General features: G+C 43.0%; 1 protein-coding gene across 2 annotated transcripts in view; it reads left to right on the plus strand.

Moving 5' to 3' along the window:
* Positions 1-1492: 1492 nt before the first annotated feature.
* Positions 1493-19300, plus strand: part of SOCS5 (suppressor of cytokine signaling 5) — a 30721-nt gene continuing 12913 nt past the window's right edge. Inside the window, exon 1 of one of the 2 annotated variants that reach the window (XM_040697277.2) lies at positions 1493-1687. The gene's annotated coding sequence lies outside the window, so the exon portion shown is untranslated. Of the gene's footprint in view, positions 1984-19300 lie in introns of both variants that reach the window. The other variant, XM_040697278.2, reaches the window with a different exon arrangement.

The following is a 19300-nucleotide window of genomic DNA, read 5'->3' on the forward strand; positions in this document are numbered from 1 at the left end:
GACCTGGACACAGTACTCCTGATAGAGCCTCACAAGAGCTGAGTAGAGGGGCACAATCACCTCCCTCCCCCTGCTGGCCACCCCTTGGAGTTTTATATTTCATCTCCATGCTTAATTATGTTGGTTCTCCTTTTTTTTTTTTTTTTTTACTTCAGTGTTTCCATGACAGGGTTAATCCAGGTAGAAACTAAGAAAAAAAAAGCTGAAAGATCTCCTGTCTGTGGAAATGAAAGGAAGGAAGTGGGACAGAAGTTCTTTGGACAAGCAAGTTTGCATAGAGCTGAAAGATGTCAGATTTTAAGAAAAAGCAGTAATGATTAGTTTGCAGACCTTAGCTTCCCTCGTTAAACTGCAGAGGTCTGTGTGAATGGGGTGTACATTAAATGGGGTTCCTTCTAGGTCAAATGGAACATCTGTAGAATGGCAGTAATGATTTCTGAAGTGTTGGTCTGACGGTCTCTCTGAAGTCGTTATTCTGCTTTATGAATAGTTTCAAGATTCTCCTCAGCTTTATTACTTCTGTCTGAGAACGTAAAACTTTACACACGCACTACATGTTGAATATATTTAATGATATTGAAGTGTTCATGACAATTTTGATGAGTCTCTGGTTACGGGCAGGTAGCATCTTTGTGGCTGTAGGATTAACTGTTATTTTTCTAGCTGAAACTGTAGCATAACTGCTGCTTTTCTAGCAGAAACTGTACCTTAATCCTGACAAACACAGAAACATCAAGAGGATTTGCTCTATGAATAAGAAGTGAGATGGCAAATCTGAGGTTTTAAGGTCTGTGGTTAATAAATCTTTATACTTCTGAGAAGTCCATAAGTATCTAGCATAAAAAATATTTACTACATAGTAAAATTAAAAATGAATGTTTGCCACAGAAGTCATTAAAACTGAGAGTCTGAAAGTTAAGTTAGACTGATTTATGCAACTGCTGTACAAGTAGTGTCAGTACGGGGTAACCGCAGAAAGTACAAATTGTGACTTGGTGCTTCTGGAGCAAAGGCTCTCAGGTGTCCTGGAGGTACCGCTACAGAATCACAGGACGGCTGAGGTGGGCTGACCTCCGGGTCGGTCTGCTTTAACCCCAGCTCCAGATCCAGCAGGATCACCACAGCCTGCGAGGTGCAGAAAAGGCTCTGCTCGGCCCCCCCAACTGCGCTTGTCAGCGTTATGCCAGCGCCTCAGCCAGGCGCACCCGCACCGCGAATGCCCGCTGCCGCTAGGCCCGCAGCCACCGCTTCCGCCCCGCAGCGCCGTCGCGTCACACCGCCCCGCCCCGCGCCCGAACCCAAAATGGCCGCTGACGAGCCCCTTCCCAGATTGGGCACCGCGCCCGACTCCAAGATGGTCGGCAATGGAGGCTCGAAGAACCCATCCTAGCGGGTCAGTCCGAGAGCTGCGTCCCCATTGGCTGCGCGACGCTCCGCCTCAGCCGGCCTGCAGCTGCCATTGGTTCTGCGGAGGATCAGGCTGGCTCTCATTGGCTACCGAGGTGTCGCTCCCGCTCTCTCCGCTCCGGGGCCCGGAGAACTATTTTCCATTCGGCGGAGGGGGGGCCGGGGAGGGGGTTTCGGCGGTAGCACCGTGGTCGCCGAGAGGCAGGCGGCGGAGGATGCCGCGGCCGTTGGGGCCGCCGGGACGGCGCTGAGGCATCGCCGTCCGCGCCGCGGCGCAGCGGTAGGTGCCTCGGGCCGGGACCTGCGCCGTTCGCCCCCCGGCGGCGGGAGGCGGCCGCTCCCCGCTGAGGCCGTGGCTCCGTGAGGGAGGCGGGGAGCGGCCGGCGCCCGGGAGAAAGCAGGGGCGGACGGGCGGGCGGCGCCGCCGCGGGGCTCGGCCGGCCGGGACGCGGCGGGCAGCGGGAGGCCGCCCCAGGTGGGGGCAGCTCTCGGGCCCGGCCGCCCCCGAGAGGCGGGAGCGCTGCGGCTGGAGGCAGCGGGGCCGCGGCGGGCCGGCCTCGGGCGACGGCGGTGCAGGTGAGGGGCCGCGGCAGGTGGGGGCCGGCGCGCCGCGGGCCCGGCGCGGCCTGAGGGGGCGGGGGGCCCTCGGCGGCCGCCCGGGGCGGCCCCGCGCGTGGGAATGGCCCCGCAGAGCCGCCTCGGGGCGCGCAGCCCTCGCGTTAACCCTTATCTGTGTGCGTGGGACAGCGGGCTGCTTCCGTGAGAGCGAGAGGGTGGGCGAAACTTGGGGCGTCCGCGCTAACTCCAAGTTGCGAGTGGTTTTTTGGACTTGGAGCGATAAATGTCCTTATTTCTGCGCTCGCTAACTTCGCAGCTCGGTACTTGGCTCTGAACCTGGTCCTGGGGGCCATCCCGGTGTGTATTCCTGGGAGCATGGGATGCGGTGTGGTTGCACTGACATTCCCCGAGTGCCTACAGAGTGCTTCGCTTTCCCCCCCCTCTATTTCAAAAGCTTTTATATGATGTACCCGTGATTGCAAACTGTAGTTTCTTAGGAAGTCTGCACACAGCTTCTAACCGGCAAATAGGTCCTGTACTGCTGCTGTGTGGGGTATGGCCCCCGATGGTGCTGTGCCAGCCCTGTGATGAGAAACCCAGTGCTTTTCCATTTAAGTTCACTCCTTTGTTGGTGGTGACATTGCCCACTTTGGTAAAGATACGGCTTTCCCCACGTAGTCTGTGACAACTTCAGTAGTTCCTTGTTCCTGTGGTGTACTCCTGCAACAAGAAAATATTTTTAGGGTAAACGTAGCCCTAGCGAACTGTTCGCAGGGTGATTGTATGAATGGAGAGTACTCCAAAGGGTTGTGTTTGTGTAACTCGCTTTGAAAAGAAACATGCTGTAAATTTGCACAGAGGACTGGATCTCAAAGTGATCTGTCTGCCTCAGGAGAGAGGTGAGTTAAGCATGTGCGCTGGATATCAGGGTGAGAGTAAAAGCCCTTACAGGTCTTTCCTAGATTGAGAATGTTGTGCTGAAAGAAGACTGCCACTGACATCATCACGGCTATGAGAACTCTTGAAATGCTTCAGATACGTTTCAGTATTCTGTTTTACTGAGTTTTTAATCGTAAAACGTAAAGTAAAATTCTCTTAAAGGCAAACTTCTGCATTTCAGGGTGCTTTTATTGCTTAATAATGTTGCTGCTGTTGTGTGAGCTGAGGCCCAGCACCAGAAGGAGGCTGTTCAGTTGCCAGTACCTTTAGTGTGAACTTCTGTATGGAACCAGTGCCTTAACATGGCTTCCTAGAAATGCTTTGATTTTTTTTATTACAGAATTACAGAATGGGGATGTAATTCCTAACATCCTTTCACGTAAACCTGGTTAACTTCAATTTAGGAATGTTATTCCAAGATTACTCTTACAAAAAGGTCTTAGTCCCATTCCTCCCCACAGTGTATTTGTGCAACTCAGACTCTAATTTGTGTGCCAGAAGCCTTGAGTCCAACGCATTATTGTGGAGGACGGAATGTCCTTTCCTAAGTCCACTTCTGGAAGGGAAATTAGGGTTGTGTCACCAGGTAATAACCATGCAGTTCATCATAGCCCTAAATGCCATTTAACCTGTTCACTCAGGTCTCATACCTTCTTCTGAGTTCAGGTCTCTTATGGGTCACAGCTCACACAGATGATGTTAAGGCTATTTCTTAGTTAAAATGTGTTACATCTATAGGAATCTTGGGACTCAGTCGTATTACCTTGCACTGTGCAGGTTTGTGCCATTAAAGGCTTCCTACTGAAGTTGTTATGTTGCCCTCAGCCTTGACATAACCCTGTCAGACGGTGACATTTGAGGTTGTAATCGTGAGATACTGAGAGGAGATAGGTAGCTGTGGTGAACTGTTGAAAGGAGGCGACTTTCCAAGTTAACATCTGCTAATTCACTCACTTATTAATCTGCAAACTAGGACGTTAGAATGGATTTGATATCAGACCAGCAGCCTTAGCAATGGAGGCTGTGTAAGAGAAGATTTGATTCTTTTTGTTTTTGTACATCAATAACTATGGCAGAGTGAATTAAGCATACTTTTAGGATGCATTCACTGTCTGAAGGAAGCTACAAGAAAGAAAAAGCGAGTTTGAGACCTAATGGACTGAGCTGCTGATTTGTGTTCTGATTCTCCAGTTTGCCTAAATGTCTCATATCTACCCTAGTTTCAGAATTGCATTAGCAGTACAACGAAGCGGTGAATGCAGACAGCTGGCAGCACACAGTAACTTGACATGACTTCCTATGTATGAGAGCAATGGAAAAATGGCTGGTGTAGTCCTTGGAGGAATAGCTAGAATTTCTCTTGTATTACTCTTGTATTGATGGCAGGTACATCGAAGGCAGAGCAGATGGAAGGGATTAGAAATCAACTGTGCTCTAACAGAAATTTTTTTAACCTTTTTATTCTTTGAACCATACGAAACCTGTCACTCTGTGATGAGGTTCTGGAGAGGTGTCTGTTTGTCCAATTTGATGTGGCAATTCATGTTGCCATAGTGGACTAATATTCCAAGGTGGTTTGACATGAATTTTTCTGGTCTCATTCTTCATGCTTAAAGTTAAGCAAGAGATGTATTTTGGGCTCATCGGAGGGTAGTGATGACTGCTGTAAACTAGCTTGTGCTGTGATAGCATGCTGCTGAACAGCTTGGTTTTTAGTGGATTCCTCACAAGATACAGATGACTCCATACATCTTCCATACAGTAGGTATACGGCTTTTAGGATTTAAAGTGGTTTCATTTACTGCTATGAATAGTGGAAAAAAAAAAAAAACCATAAAATCTAAAAAGGGTATATTTTTCTTTGCTAAAGTGTGTATGTCTGGCTTTGTAGAGTAAAAGAAAGAACCTCTGATGTAAAGGTTTCACCCTGAGTCCTAAAATACTGGCTCCTGGAATAATAAGCTAGATGGCTAAATAATTCTTGAGAGCTGTCAAAGTAGATAGCTATTTGACTTGCCTCCCCAAGAGCTATGCTTGGTAGTTTCTTCAACCTTAAGGGGAAATTAGCACTTAGTATTTATGTTGTGGTATTTATGCCTGGAGGCTTCATTAAGGCCTGGGTGCTTGGTCGTGTTGAGCAATGTGCCGTGCCTCCCCTCCACACGGTCATGGCTTGCGCCGTGCTGAGGTGTCTGCTGGCTCCCACAGGTGCCTGCCTCCTTCAGAAGAATGTTTCCATTGATGGGATCAGAAGGATTATCAGCTCTTCTGCTGCGATGGTAACCTGTCTGCTAGTTTGAAACACACATGCAGTTGCTCCATTAAATAAAATGTGCCTTGAAATGATATGCATTTCAGTGGTTTGGTTGTTGGGCCGCTTATTTTAATCTTTGAGCTATATCTAGCTTAAAAATTGTATTTAAAGTTCAGTAAATGTATGCTATACCTTCTGGAGCCCTTATACTTTGTCAGCTCTATAAATTAACTCTGACACACTGAATATTTTTCACCAGCTAACATAGCTGTTAGTGAAGGAGAAAAGCCCACATGCTCTCCCCATGCATACAGCTGGACATCTTTCTTAAATTTTTCAACAAAAATGAAATTTTGATTGCTTTTTAAAGCTTCATGAATACACTAATTGGTGAATCATCTAATGTGCAGCTTAGTTTCAGGAAATATGTAATGGCTCACTAACTTCATGGTTATAAGATTATGCAGACCTTCTGAAAATCTCAGTAAGAAAATGTGTGCAGTGGTGGTGGCTGATATTTTTGGCCGTGAGAGAGGTTGGCTAAAACTCAGTGTGGTTATGTGTAGTCTGCACTAGTTTGTATGGTAGAAAACCCTTTGAAGAATTATCTGGAAGGAAGAAAGAGTAATTTTATCGGTTCATCTGCTCTTGGGCCTTAGCTGGATTTTGTTGAAGAGATTTGTAGTCAGGAACCTCTTCTGGATCTGCAGCTAGTCCTGATCTCCTGGATAACATGGGAGCCTGTTCTTCCTCACCTGTGCTTTTACACAGACATGGTTGAATTCTTCAGAGGGAACATTGGGCAGTCTGAAGCCTTTCTTTGAGAGGTTTGGTTAAGAAGGAAGGAGAGATGGAGGCTGCCCAGAATAGCAGTATTTCTTAAAGAAAATGTTTCAGTGTCCTCGTGTAGCTGTATAAGGTGTATACCTGGTTATCATGGTATTAGTTGAGAATATTACATACTGAGCTATCAACTGAATACTGCTGAAACAAATCCTTTCATGTGAAAGTTGGGGTCTCTGCAGTAGTTGGAGAAGGATCAAACAGTGCAGGAATCTGCTTTTCTTGGTGCAGCAAATGAGAAGGTGGGTTTCAGTGTATTCCATAAGGCTTCTTTGTTAGCTCCAGGTTTTTGTAATGAAGATTCTCTGCTGAAGATGCATGGGACATTCTTAGAATATATTTGTAGTACAATACTTGCTATGGCAAACAGTGATTTCTGAGGAGAGGAAATTTGTCCAATGTTGGGAAGCACTTAGAAATTTGATTGGAGTATTTCTACAGAAATGGAACTTGTAAGACTGTTAACAATTTAAGTAACTTAGAAGCAATATAAAATATCTTCCTAGCAGAATGAATTCTGGTAGTAACTCAGAAACTGGTGTGGCACACAGGTAAAATCATTTGGATGTCATTACTTGAGACCTTTATGTTAGTCGTAGGACTAGGGGTTGTAATTCTGGGGTACAAAGGCCTGGCACTTGGCAACTTCTGTATGATTCCCTTAAAGTAGCGGAAGCTCAAGGTCTGCAGTTGAATGAATTGAGCTTAATCAAGACTACGACAAAAACTGATCAAGGTTGTCTCTTAAAACGCTCGTCCTTCAACAGCAGAAATGTAGGTCATAGAGATTGCTTAAACTATTTTGTCAAAACCTTCGTTGTGAAACTTGGCTAAGAGGATGAAAATGCTGACTGGGGCAGACTTGGAAGCACCCTACTTCTTGAGCAGAACTTGCACACCAGGCCTGCCTCGCCAAGGTGTCTCTTAATTTTGGTGTGTTGAGTTCTATCTGCCTTTATTTCTAACTGTATGCTCTGCCTGCCTCCCATAGGATTTGGGTTTTGCTGCAAGGCCTATGAGGCAGTGTGATTTACTGACTGACTCGCTTATGGGAAAAAGTACCCCAGTATGGAACTTTGTTTCTGGAGAGCTTTTACATCTGACTGGCCTCCGTGGAGGCAGTGGTATTTTAGTCATCTCAGTCGTGCAGCAGGACGTCTCTTATCCCTCTGAAATAGCGTATGGATAAAGTGAGTGAGCTTTAGGTTGCGGAGTGGTGTGGAAGAATTGTGTGATAGATTTGAGTAAGGACTTACACTGCTTAGTTGATGCTTTGTTTTCTTAGGTCATCAATTTTCACTTTTCTGTTGCAGAATTACATGCTGCTTCTTAAACTTGTGTTAAAAACTTCACTTGGATAGGAAGAAGAATTCAGTTAAATACACAGATAGCATTTTAAAATTGCTGTGAGGTTTAATTACTTTGGATGTATGAGTAGTATTAAAGGGGCAATTCTATCAAGGTGCATTTCTCATTTAGGATTTGCCCTTGGCAGCCTGGTATAGTATTAGATCTGGAGGATGGCAGCCCTGCCTGCGGCAGGGGGTTGGAGCTTGGTGATCTTTGAGGTCCCTTCCAACCCAAGCCATTCTATGATTCTGTAAGTTAATGTTTCTGTTCACTTGTGTCCTACTCTATTTTAGACTTGGTAAATTTCATTTCTCATTCATTGGTATTGTTGCTTGGAAAGAGGAAAGTATTTATGTATTTTTTTTAAACTGCCAAAGAATTGTTTGGTTTTTTTTTTTAATTCCATCAGTTCACTTGGTGCACTTCAGAAGCATTTAAAGGAGATGGCTGAGATGTATGAGTGGAAGAGAGATGTTGGTGTTCCCCTTCAACGGTTTGTGGAGCTGTGCCAACAGGCCGGGGCAGCTCTGTGTGCTGGAGCTGACCTGGGAGCAGGGAGAGCGTGCAAAGAGGTGCTGGGGTTGCTGCCCCTTCAGGCTGCTGCAATTGTGCTCTCATCAGGCTGTACCAGGGATGTAAGAGCAAAAAAATAAAGTCTCGAATCCAGCCAGCAATGCCCTGCTGCCATCTCCTTGGGTATTCTGCTCTTTCTCATCAGTGATTTCTACCCGTTCTTCTGTTTAATGTTCTTTGAAGCTTTGGCAAGAAGCACGAGCTGCTTTGTTGGTTTTTTTTTTTTTTTTTGTCTTATTTTCATTTATCAAGGCCTTGACTTACTATTAATAATGACTGTCAGAATTTGGTTACATTTGGTTATAGAATGGATTTCAAACTAAGGTATCAGACCACCTCTATCTTTAGTAGTGTTTAAGTGGCTTATCTGCTGAAGTTCCTCAGAGCTATCATTCTTAGAGTCTGAATGTTGTATTTATGGAGGCAAGGAATTTAACAACAGGACCTCTGGTTCTTATTGTATGTAATTTGTCCTGCACCTATAACTTAAACTGAGGTTATATTAAGAGAAATTTTAATCAAATAATCATAGAATCATAGAATGGCCTGGGTTGAAAAGGACCACGATGATTATCAAGTTTCAATCCCCCTGCTATGTGCAGGGTCGCCAACCACCAGACCAGGCTGCCCAGAGCCACATCCAGCCTGGCCTTGAACGCCTCCGGGGATGGGGCATCCACAGCCTCCTTGGGCAACCTGTTCCAGTGCGTCACCACCCTCTGTGTGGAAAAACTTCCTCCTAATAATGCAAAGGTAATGCTTCTGGGTTTGAAAGGCCCTGATCCATCACTGGAGAAAGATGTTGGGGATGTGATGATAAATATTTCTTCTGTTCTTGTATCCTGTGTTGGGCACCAAGTACTGACCTGACAGGTCTGACTGTTAGTGTTTGCTGACACATCAGTACCGTATGTCTTGGTTTGGTTGCAAATGAAATTCTATCTCGACTCAGAGCTGCCATTGTTACCTTTTTTTTTGCAGCCATCTTGTGTTACATCATTGAGGTTGTTGGTTTCTTTTGATGCCTTAGTGATCCTGGAGGCATTTTTATGTCCATTGAATTGTATTCTAGCAAAACTTGTATGAATAAATATGAAGACTTTCAGCTCGGCCTGATCTACTGCTTCCCTTTACTGAAACTAATGAGTGAGTCTAAGTTTGCTTATTATAAAATGCTGACATAGTTGTGCAGTAAGAAGTAAGAAAACTGCTTTGCCTCATGAGTGTGGCTTGACCGGTGACAGTTCTCATGTGCAGATGATGCAGTTTTTTGTTCAAACTCCTCGGGCTCTGGAGCTTCTGGAGAAGATATCAGTGTTTTTGTCAGTAGGGCTGTCAGTCTTACATGTATATGAGATTGTTTTGTTCTCTCAGATGCCTTTGGGAGAGAAGTGTCTGTTAATGGATCTTTAGTCTTTCAGTCAGGAATGTGACTAAAATTCAAAACTATCAAGTAATGGCGCTCAGCTATTGCTCAGAGTTGGTTATACGTGTGGCTGATGACCACTGCACTGGACAAGTGTTTTGTTTTGCTATCACTAGTTTGATAGAACAGATATTGACTGTTTGATAGCTAAGAACTGAATAAGTGAGAGGCTTAGGGGCCTTCAGGTTCCTACCAGCGGAGTCGTTTGTCTGAGAAAGTTGTCTTTTTTTAGATTGTCTTTATTTAGATTAAGGTTTGGACTTAGTATGGCATGCAGTTTTGGAAATCCTTTTGTTCTACTGTAGGCTATAAAAATGTGGCTGATTCAGGCAGAACAGTCTTTTTCTTGATTAAACTTGTTTAGCTTTTTTCTTTCTTTCTTTCTTTTTTTTTTTTTGCAACTGGTTTTGATCGGAATGGTAAGAATGGGGAAAAAATGTTTTTGACGTGATCCATATTTAACTGATATTTGGAAGTCTTCACTGGTAGTGAGCTCCAGTGCTACTTCGCAACCCTGCTTCAGTGATAACGATTGGCATACTTGGGGAGGAAATATATTCTTGCTGAGTGTTATAGTTGACAACAGATTTGCTGAAGATTTGCTGTTACACTATTTTGTAAACGGCTTGTAGGAAATAAATGACTTTTGGTCCTAGTCCTGTAAGTCCTTGCTTATAGACTCAAATTGTCGTGTTATGAAATCACATTTTATTTCAGTTATGCAAATAATTGCCTTATTTTTCCTGGCTGGCAATAGAAAGAAAGGCTGCAAAGATCCACACAGCCCACAAATTAATTCTAGAATATTTTGAACTTTAGTCAAATGTGAATCAATTTTGTATCAGGATAAGCTCATCATCTCAATGGTAGAAAAGTGGCATACCAACAGTGTATCTATGCATAGTTCCAGGACTGTGTCATTCCTGTGTTTGCTTTAAAGCCTGTAATAAGTGGAAAGAATCCAGATTTGCCAGTTTCATAATTGACTGAGGCATGTATAATTTCACATGCAGGTTTGTTAATGGGACATCTGCAGTGACATTTGGTTTCCTCAAGAAATGCAGAAGCACTAAGATAACTCTTCCCCCCAGAATCATAGACAGCAGCAAGCAAAGCGCATCTGGAAAATGTGGAGAGATTGTGAGAAATGTGTTCTGTAAGGAGGTGAAATGTACAGCTGTGGCTTACAATTTGTTCATTTCTGTGAGATTTCATAAAAACATATTCTGTGTTTTGAATTTTATGCTCTACTGGGCAGGTGTTTGGTTCTGCAATGATGTACCACAAAGTAATTCTGCCCTTTTTGTCATGCTGTACAAATCTAGGAGCTTACTTGTGGTCAGGGAATGCTTTCAATTTATTCCTGTAAATTCTCTGTTCCTATCTCATTTTCTGAGATCTCACAAGTGTTGACTCGGTTTCTGTTACTCACAGACATGCTTTTCTTAGTACTGTGAAGTTAGAGCTTTGCAGTTTAATTTTGGCAAACTTGGTGAAGGTCAGTAATTATAGTTACTGTTTCCAGCAAGTTGAGTTTTTCCAGCAGTCCTTCGATGAAGAATGTGACTGTGGATTAATGAAACAAAAATTGGAGTCAAAACCTTTTTCCTGCCAAAGTCAAACATAGAGTAGGTGCTAGGAAAGGTTTCAAAGCTGTTACCTCGCTCATTTGTAGATCTTCTGTGAGCTGTCACCCAAGGAAGTGTGAAACTGTTTTAATTTAGTGAGAAATTTATTAGGATACAGCTCATTTGTTAAAAAACAAACAGAACTTGATAGTAATTTTGTGGAAGTTCTACAACTTCTACTTTTAGAAGCAACTTGATGTTAAAACCTTAATATAAAGTTTACAGCCACGAAGCTTCCAGCCAGCAGCGGGGTTGGGCTGTCAGCTCTAAAGCACGCTATGCTGTCTTCTTTCAGGTTATCCTGAATTTGGAGAAGGCAGTAAGTTAATGGTTGTTGCTTTAAGAATATGCTGACATCATAGATTACTAACTCGATGGAATTTCTTACATTTGATCTTGCTAGCTTGTGTGCATGGCTCAGCAGCCCAGAGGGGCTTGAAGGCACCATCCTACTCTGGGGCAGGATGGCACATTTCAGCTGTTGTGTACTGTACAAAAGTACTCAGCAGATGCCTCTGTTCTGAAGGATCCTGTATTTCTGCAGTTCCATCAATCGCTGTAAGTTTCCCTAGTGCTCAGTGTGCACTTTTCCTAAAAGCATCTGAGTGCTGATGTAGGGAGTGACCTGAAGGTAAACCCTTTGCACGTGTAGCTGAATGTTACTAGCCTTGATCTTTGCTGTCAGAAGCCCTTGTGCCTTGCTTATAGCGAGAGTTACAGTGGTGTTATAGAGACAGCCATCTTGGCAGAAATTCTTGGTTTTGGTTTGGACAGCGATGGAAGCCAAATCTGGAAAGGAATGTTAATTGTGTACCTCTCTGTTATAACATCTCACAAGGTGGGCCTACCAATGCAGCACCGTTTGGGTTCACCTCTGCTTAAAGGATTTGCAAAGCTCCTGATCCTCATTAACTATTCTTTTAGCCTTGCATATATATTCTACAGTCAATTTTGGTATTGATTTTAGAGTTGAACTATGTATTTAGCTTTTTAGTGGGAAGAGATTGTACTTCAGCGTCAGAAGTTTGGGGAAGTTCTGGCATGATCTCTCTGAGGTTAATAATAACTGATTTACCTGGTAAAATAAGGCTCTGTGATCCCATACCAAGCTCATATTCTCTAGCATGATTCTGCAGGCTATGGTGTGTGTACAGAACAGTTGATGAATCTCTCCCAAAAGGTATTTAAGGATAATTGTTGGTTTCTCAGGGGGTTCATGTCTGAATTTTGGGATGAGAACCGCAGCGTAAGTAGTTAAATATAATCGCTTACTGCCTCTATACAGGAGCCAGCGCTGAAGGTCAAATACATGCATGCGGAAAATTGCTAGTCAGAAGTATTTTCAAGTTATCCTATATGTGCAGGACTTGGATAGAAAGGAGTAAACTATATTTGTACACATCAGCTATAGTATGGGAGTCTGTACCAGGAAGACGGAGATGAGCCTCCTTGGTGTAGAGTAGAAGCAACGAGTGGATCACAGCGTAAGGGAGGAGCTGATTGGAAGATCAGTGTGTGGAGTCTGTTGCTGAGCTGAAGCATGCAGCATATCAGCAGTAGTTGGTGGTGGTGGTGCCTTGTGTGTGATCCCAGGGTGGCTGCAGGTAATGCTCTTCTCTACTACTGTGATACTTCATATCACTTGAAATTGTCCCTGGTGGAAGTAGAACTGTGGTAACTGAGGTGAGGAGTTGGTGGCCATGGCTGTTCTATAATTTCCATATGATTTGAAGTTAAATAGATGTCTGACGCTGCTTGGAGAAGGGTCACGAGTGAAGAAAAACCTTTTCTGGTCCTTGTGTTTACTTAGTGTTGAGATGAAGGTTTCTCATCTTCAGACTAAGGAATCTTATCTACACTGTGTGGACATCTTTTGCACTGCTCATAAGATGGACTATATCAGTGTACAAGATCAGTGCTATTAGATTTTTGCATTGATTATAGTGTCTCTGAGACTTGCTAAGGTCATTCTGATTTGTCTTTCAGATAATGTTTTCTGGAGAGAAAAAAGATTGCATAGGGTGTTAATGTTACTGATTGTAATTACCTTAATAAGCAAGCAAATAACTGGAATTTTTAGAGAGGAAGGTACATTTGCTTCGTGTGTGTTTGCTGGATCATCCTACTCTGTTGTTTCACTGAAGCTGATGTTGGCTATGACACACAGGTGATAACAATTAGACCACCGTCAGTTTAACTGTTGGGCAGTTTGAATAGTTGTGATTTGGTGTCAGTGACAGTATTTTGTTGCACAGCCACAAACTTCTGCAGCAAAGTACATGGCTGCATAAGTGAGAATGGAAGGTCATGCATGAGTCGTTGTTCACACTGGTATTCTTCCTCCACCTCTTATTTCCACAGATGATAGGAAGTCTTAGAAATGTAAGAGATGCTGTATTCGATTGTTTATGACTTTGCTCAACTGCAGTCTTTTGGACTGAAATACTTTATGCTTTTTTTTTTTAACCTTGGCTTTAACTTTGTTTAAAACTTTCAGCCATAATTCTTCATCTGTTTCCAGAAACAGAACTAGAGGAGTTGTGCCTTTTTTAATGGCATTCTTTTGTTTGAAATATTGTAGTGCACCTCTGGACTGGAGCAGTGCTTAAAATTTGTCAGTGGATGACTTCTGCAGAGATGTAATGTTTAAATTTTATATGAAAATCTGCCAAAACTGAGCCAAATCTCCTTTTGAAAGTTTTCTATCTTGACATGCCAGTGTTTCTTTATGGAATTCTGTGGAGACTGTCTGCAGTCTGTGTGCTCAGCAGGATTTTCCTCTCAAGTGCATCTTTAGGCTGCAGTGAGCTGTGCAGAGCCAGGGAGCCAGAACTGTAAGAAAAGAGTTCTCCCCCCAAGTTATATGAGGGGTGGGGATGCGGTAATGGCACAAAGCAAGGAGGAAAACCTTGAGATGCACCTAGCATGTACCAGCTCCAGGATCAGGACCCATTCTCGCTCCTCCCATCAGCCCCCCATGTACTCCTTACAGCCATGGTTTTGTATTTTATTTATTTATTTATTTATTTTTAGTAATATCACTCTTATTGGAAAGATGACTTTAAACTCACTGAGCAGGCTGAATTTCTCTGCTGCTTTTGAGGTGGGTAGCTCATAGTTGGAGGCAAAATGTCATTGCTTGTTGATACCATATAGCATAAAGTGGCCTTTTGTTTTTCAAGCAAAATTCTCATCTGTTATGTAGACACTTATAGGTGTCTGAAAACCTTCCATGAACATCACTGCTGTCCTTTCCTCTGGGCCAGAGGCAGAGCACACTGCCTCTACACAGGAGGGTGGTACCAAATTGGGCAAGAGTTTCTTTTTGATGTTTCTTCAGTAGAGGAGAGAACAGGTAGGTTCTGCTGAAGGGTGTTCCACTCTGGCTAGTTAGCAAAATTTTTAGGAAGATAAACGTTCACTTTTTTTTTTAAATCATGGCTAATTTCAAGTTACCTACAGGCTGGTTCTGTATGCCTGTGTGCCACCAATAGTGGTGATATCAAAAGTTTCCAATCATATGTACAGTTCAAACGCTGGATGCTGTTCTACCCCTTCCTTCCCTCCACCTGACTTGTAGACTCTTTGGCTGATCCACAGCAGAAGAGTTGGGGATCAGTGTGAAATTCTCAAAGTGCTTTGATTTATTCAGACCTCTCAGCTTTAATGGCTTGGGAGGTGAGCTGAAGCTGTGGCTAATCAGAGGTTTTCCTGGAAACTTCCATCCAGTAACGAGGAATGACAGTTCTGCTGTTCCCATTCTGGTGATCACTCTGCATATTTTTGCTGTGACAGTAGCTAAATGTAGAAACTGCCACATCTCCCTTAATGATAAAGTGAGGAGACTTGTATCCCCTAAGCTAAGAATCAAATTATTTTTTATCATAGATACTTAAGGATCACAGCTCCCTGAACTCATTTATTGAGCAGGTTTTGATGAAACCATGACACCTTTTTTTTATTGAAAATTCTTCTGCAGGTTGTTTGGTGTTTTAAGTGACAGTTTCATTGCCTATTTGAAACAAACAGGAGTAGTTGCTGTATTTTAATGTTGATAGCTTTTCCTGTTAACAGTTGCATTGAGGGATAAGGTTTCACAAAAATGGCTAAAGCAGTATTAATAGCTCACTGCTGCTGGGAGAGCTAGTGGTTCTTTCTGCTCTTGGTTTGAGAGCCTGAAGCTTCTCTTGGCCTCACTATCACTTGATTCTTCTGACTTCTTTTCCCTAGGTAACATTCTGTTTGTATCTAGCGAGATAATTTCAGTTGAACATTGAGTACCTTTATGGTAGGCAGCAAAAACAGAGGTCAAGTGGGTATTAGCACAGATACAAAGGCTTGGGAGAGAAGCAGGCATCTCTGTTTTAATAGCAGTGAAATGATGCTAGGTGAGTTACCATGGACAGTGACCCTTGGGATGCCTGGCTATATCTAAACTGTGAATGAGAAGCAGCCAAGAAAGGCCTGTACTTTTCTGTTTCTTTTGCACAGAGGATAGTTTATCATTTCAAGCTGATATGGTAGGATAGCATCAGTCACCCACTTTGTGGTTTGTATCTTGTCGGTTGAGGAGTTGTGGTGGTGTTTTATTTATTTATTTTGGTAATGCTCTCGTCAAATTCATCATCTGGTAGTCATTGTTTGATTTAGGTTTGCTCAGTTTGATGTAGTGCCGCTAGCTCTTTCTGCATGAAATGCTTTCTCTTAAGCCATTCATACAACTGAATCTCTGCTTTTATGAATCTGATTCAGGGCAAAATAGAGTAAGTCTTATTAGTCTTCTCTTACAGAACTTTCATCCTATACAGGCTTACTCTGTTAATGTACACCAGTGCTTCTTTGCCAGAACAGGCGTTTCATTCAGCTGGTTTTGATGCAGCTGATGGCTTCTTGGCCCTACAGAATGCAAGGTACAGCCACATTTTGACAGGCATCATCACCTCTTTTGTATCTTATTAGGAAATGAGATCTGTCTCCTGAAAGATAACACAGCAACATAATGATAAAACTTTAGTTAATGCCTCAGTTGTAATGGATTGAGGTAATAGATACTCTAGAGAGGAAAGAGGCTTGGCATTTCTTATCAGTGATTATTCAGCTTCTGATGCACAAGTGATGGTCTTATGGTTTTGGCAACATCAAGAGTTACTTATTTCTGAGTGCAGACTCAAATGTTGCTGTTGTGTAAAGGTGCAGAATACAGAAGAAGGGCAAGTATTGCAAACTATCACTAAGATAGCACATTTTTTCTTGTTGTTAGAGCAGTAATTCTAACTTTAGTATCTTATAATCTCATTACACAGAGCTTTTTCCTTTTAAACATTGCTTATGGACCTGTGAATTCATACTGTTTAACAGCACTATCAGCTAAAGGAATGGCACAACTGTTTATGCAGGGTGCTTGATTAAAAACTGAGCAGTGCTCTCCACAGCTGTTAGGGTGGCTTTGTTCCAGTGGTACCCGTGGTTTCAGGCTCACTGAAATGCTGGTTCCTATGGGTGTTGGTGTTGCAGTGTGAGCCTATGTGCTCTGTGACAGAGCTCACCTGTACCCAGCAGCAAGGCACCTGCCCCTGGCAGTGGATAAGCTGCAGAGAAGTGTTTCTGCTGCTCGGGCTGCCTGTAGGCCAGGATGAAGTTGCCCATGGATCAAAGTGAAAGTACGAAACAGGCTAGAACCTCCTGACAGCCTTCCAGCTGCTTCTACTTTGCAGGGTTTGTATTCTTTTACCTACCCCTGCCCGCCTGGGGAGCCAGGTGCTTGCTGCCAATTAGCCCTGTCAGGGCAGAGCTCCTCCTGACATGTTTGACTGCTGACAGCAGCTGGGGGTAGGCCTAGGCAGGGGCTTAACTCCTAGCTTCCCAAACACTCTGCAGGTTTTGTGGCACAGTTGCATTCTGATACGCTTCTGTTTTACGAAAACAGGCTTTATGCAGAAACTGATCTAAGGCTGCCAGTGGCACCAGAGTTTACCTGTTAAACTTCTGGCATTAAAGAATGCGAACTGGGACTTGAATCACTGCAAAGGTCATTCTGTAGACGTGTGGGTGCTATCGGAGTTGCCCATCCCAGACCACCTTTCTGCCTGACAACAGAGCATGGCCACCGCTAGATAAGGGACCAGGCTGCTCCGCTGCTTTTCTCCTCCTAGCCTGAAACTTTAACTCTTCAGTACTGCAGTGGCACAATGGACCAATTTACTTGTGTTCTGTTCATATCGGCATACTGTAAATTAGGGCTGACATGTTCATATTCTTTAAGCCTGTCAAGTCACTTATGCTGCTGCGAAGAGGAGCTCTTTAGTTCTAGAATTTTTGCTGAGCTTTCTTGTTGTGTGTTGCACGTGCACATGACGTTGCTACTATGGGATACTTCCCCCTGTTAATGTTATCAGTGAATAAAAAAGACAGACACTGTCTGTAGAGCTCAGGGTGTATGGACACCAACGCTAAACTTATGAACTGAGCAATTGATAGTGATAAATTCTTTTCAAAGTGCATGTTGGCACTCTTTAGTTTTCAGGACAGCACTGACTTTTTCAGTTGCACGTCCAAAGAGATCACAGCCTCGCCCTGTCACCCTTCTCAATTGTTAGGGCTGTAGAGGCCTTTGAACTTTTCACTCATTTAGCTCAAAGCTGAAAGGAGGGCAGCCTTCCTTAATAAGTCCTGTAAATGATGTAAATATCAGTATAGTTCTTCTGACATAGTCGCTTATGTAGAAACATCACGAGAGGTGAACAAGTAGAGCTTTGCTCTTAGCAGCTTTTGAGGTGTCAGACAGCTTGTTAGTATTAGCTACTGTGGTCTTCTGCTGGGTAAAATAGCAAGGCAACATAGGAAGTAGCTGGGTGCATAGAGAGGGCTGTAAGGAGGTTGGTAAAGGTACTGCGAGGAGGGAGAGGCATTAGGCAGGCCGTGGAGGTCTTGAAAATTGTAAGATGAAGTGATAAGAAGTAATACTGTTAAAACAGTATGAATAAGCCGTGGAACAGAGAAACCATCTATTTGCAAAATAGGCAGTTTGGAATCAAATGAAATGCTTAATTTGAAAATGGATGTTTCTACTGTGCTAGTAAAGGATAAGTGGTATGAGACTGACCCATCCTTCCTTTCCAGCTTTGCTTCTTATTTCTTTTGCTTTACTGAGGCAGAACTATTGAAGTTGCTTTTCCTTAACACAGAATACCCTGAAATTACAAACAACCATTAGATTGTTTTACAGCAATTTGAGACTTATTCTTTTCTATCAGATTCTAAAATACAAATATGCTTTGTTAGTGTTATTAAAAGTAGAATGGAATTTTGTCCTGCTAGAGGAGAGCTCTGTAACTTTTTCTAAGAATACTTTTAATGGCTTTTGCAGAGGTCATCAAGAGGGCTGTTGTGCTTAACTCAGCACTGGCTGGAGCTATTTATTCTGCACACATTTAAAAACAAAGAAAACAAAAAACACAGAAAAACCTAAATATGTTGGCAGCTTATGTTCAAGGAGGCTTAAATGTAGCAGTAAAGAAGGCATCATTTCAGTAGGACACCTAGAGTTCTCTGCCATAGCGGGTAGCTTCCTTAGCTAACTTAATGCTTTTTCTTCTTCTTTTTCTATAAAGGTGGCATGATGCTCACTTGCATACTTATGGTGTGTTGGGGTCATTTAAAGGAAAATGCTTGCATGTAATGTTGCTTGTGTGGGTTTGCATGTTATTCAAATGGCCGCTCATTGTAATACCTTAATAATTGGAGGGTGTCTTTACCTGGAATTCAGGCACACCATTGTCTTGAAGTTCCAGAGCTTCTCTACTCTTGGATATACTCTTGGATAGCTTCTCTATCTTCTTGGATATTTATTGGTATGCAGAGTCCTTGGTAGATCTGCGCAGCATTACTTCTTTATTAATATCTGAAACTTAGGCTTGCAGTGTGCAGCTCTCTGATCCTTAGATAATTAGAAATACTAGCTTTGTTCATCACAGTTGTATCATTATCTGCTAGTCTTGTGTAATTAAAAAAGTACTTCAGAAACAAGTGTCTCTATTTTGGTACAGTGTTGTTCGTGTTCTGTTCCTCATTCATGCTTTTCTCTTTTAGGGATTTTAGGTTTTGTGAAAAGAAAGGAAATAGATGGCAGCTGAATGATATTTTATAATCCAAACACGCATAGTCCTGATGCTTTCTTGAATCCCAGTACCTAGCAAGGGGATGCAAGGGCTTATTCCACAGAAAATACCTGGGGGTGGTATTTCTGAAGTAACCAAGGGATTGCTTAGAAAGAAACTGGCAGAACATCAGCTATGCAAGCTAAGAGTGCTTTTCACTCATTGT

The sequence above is a fragment of the Gallus gallus genome, chromosome 3 (assembly GCF_016699485.2).
Source record: "Gallus gallus isolate bGalGal1 chromosome 3, bGalGal1.mat.broiler.GRCg7b, whole genome shotgun sequence".
NCBI lineage: Eukaryota > Metazoa > Chordata > Aves > Galliformes > Phasianidae > Gallus > Gallus gallus.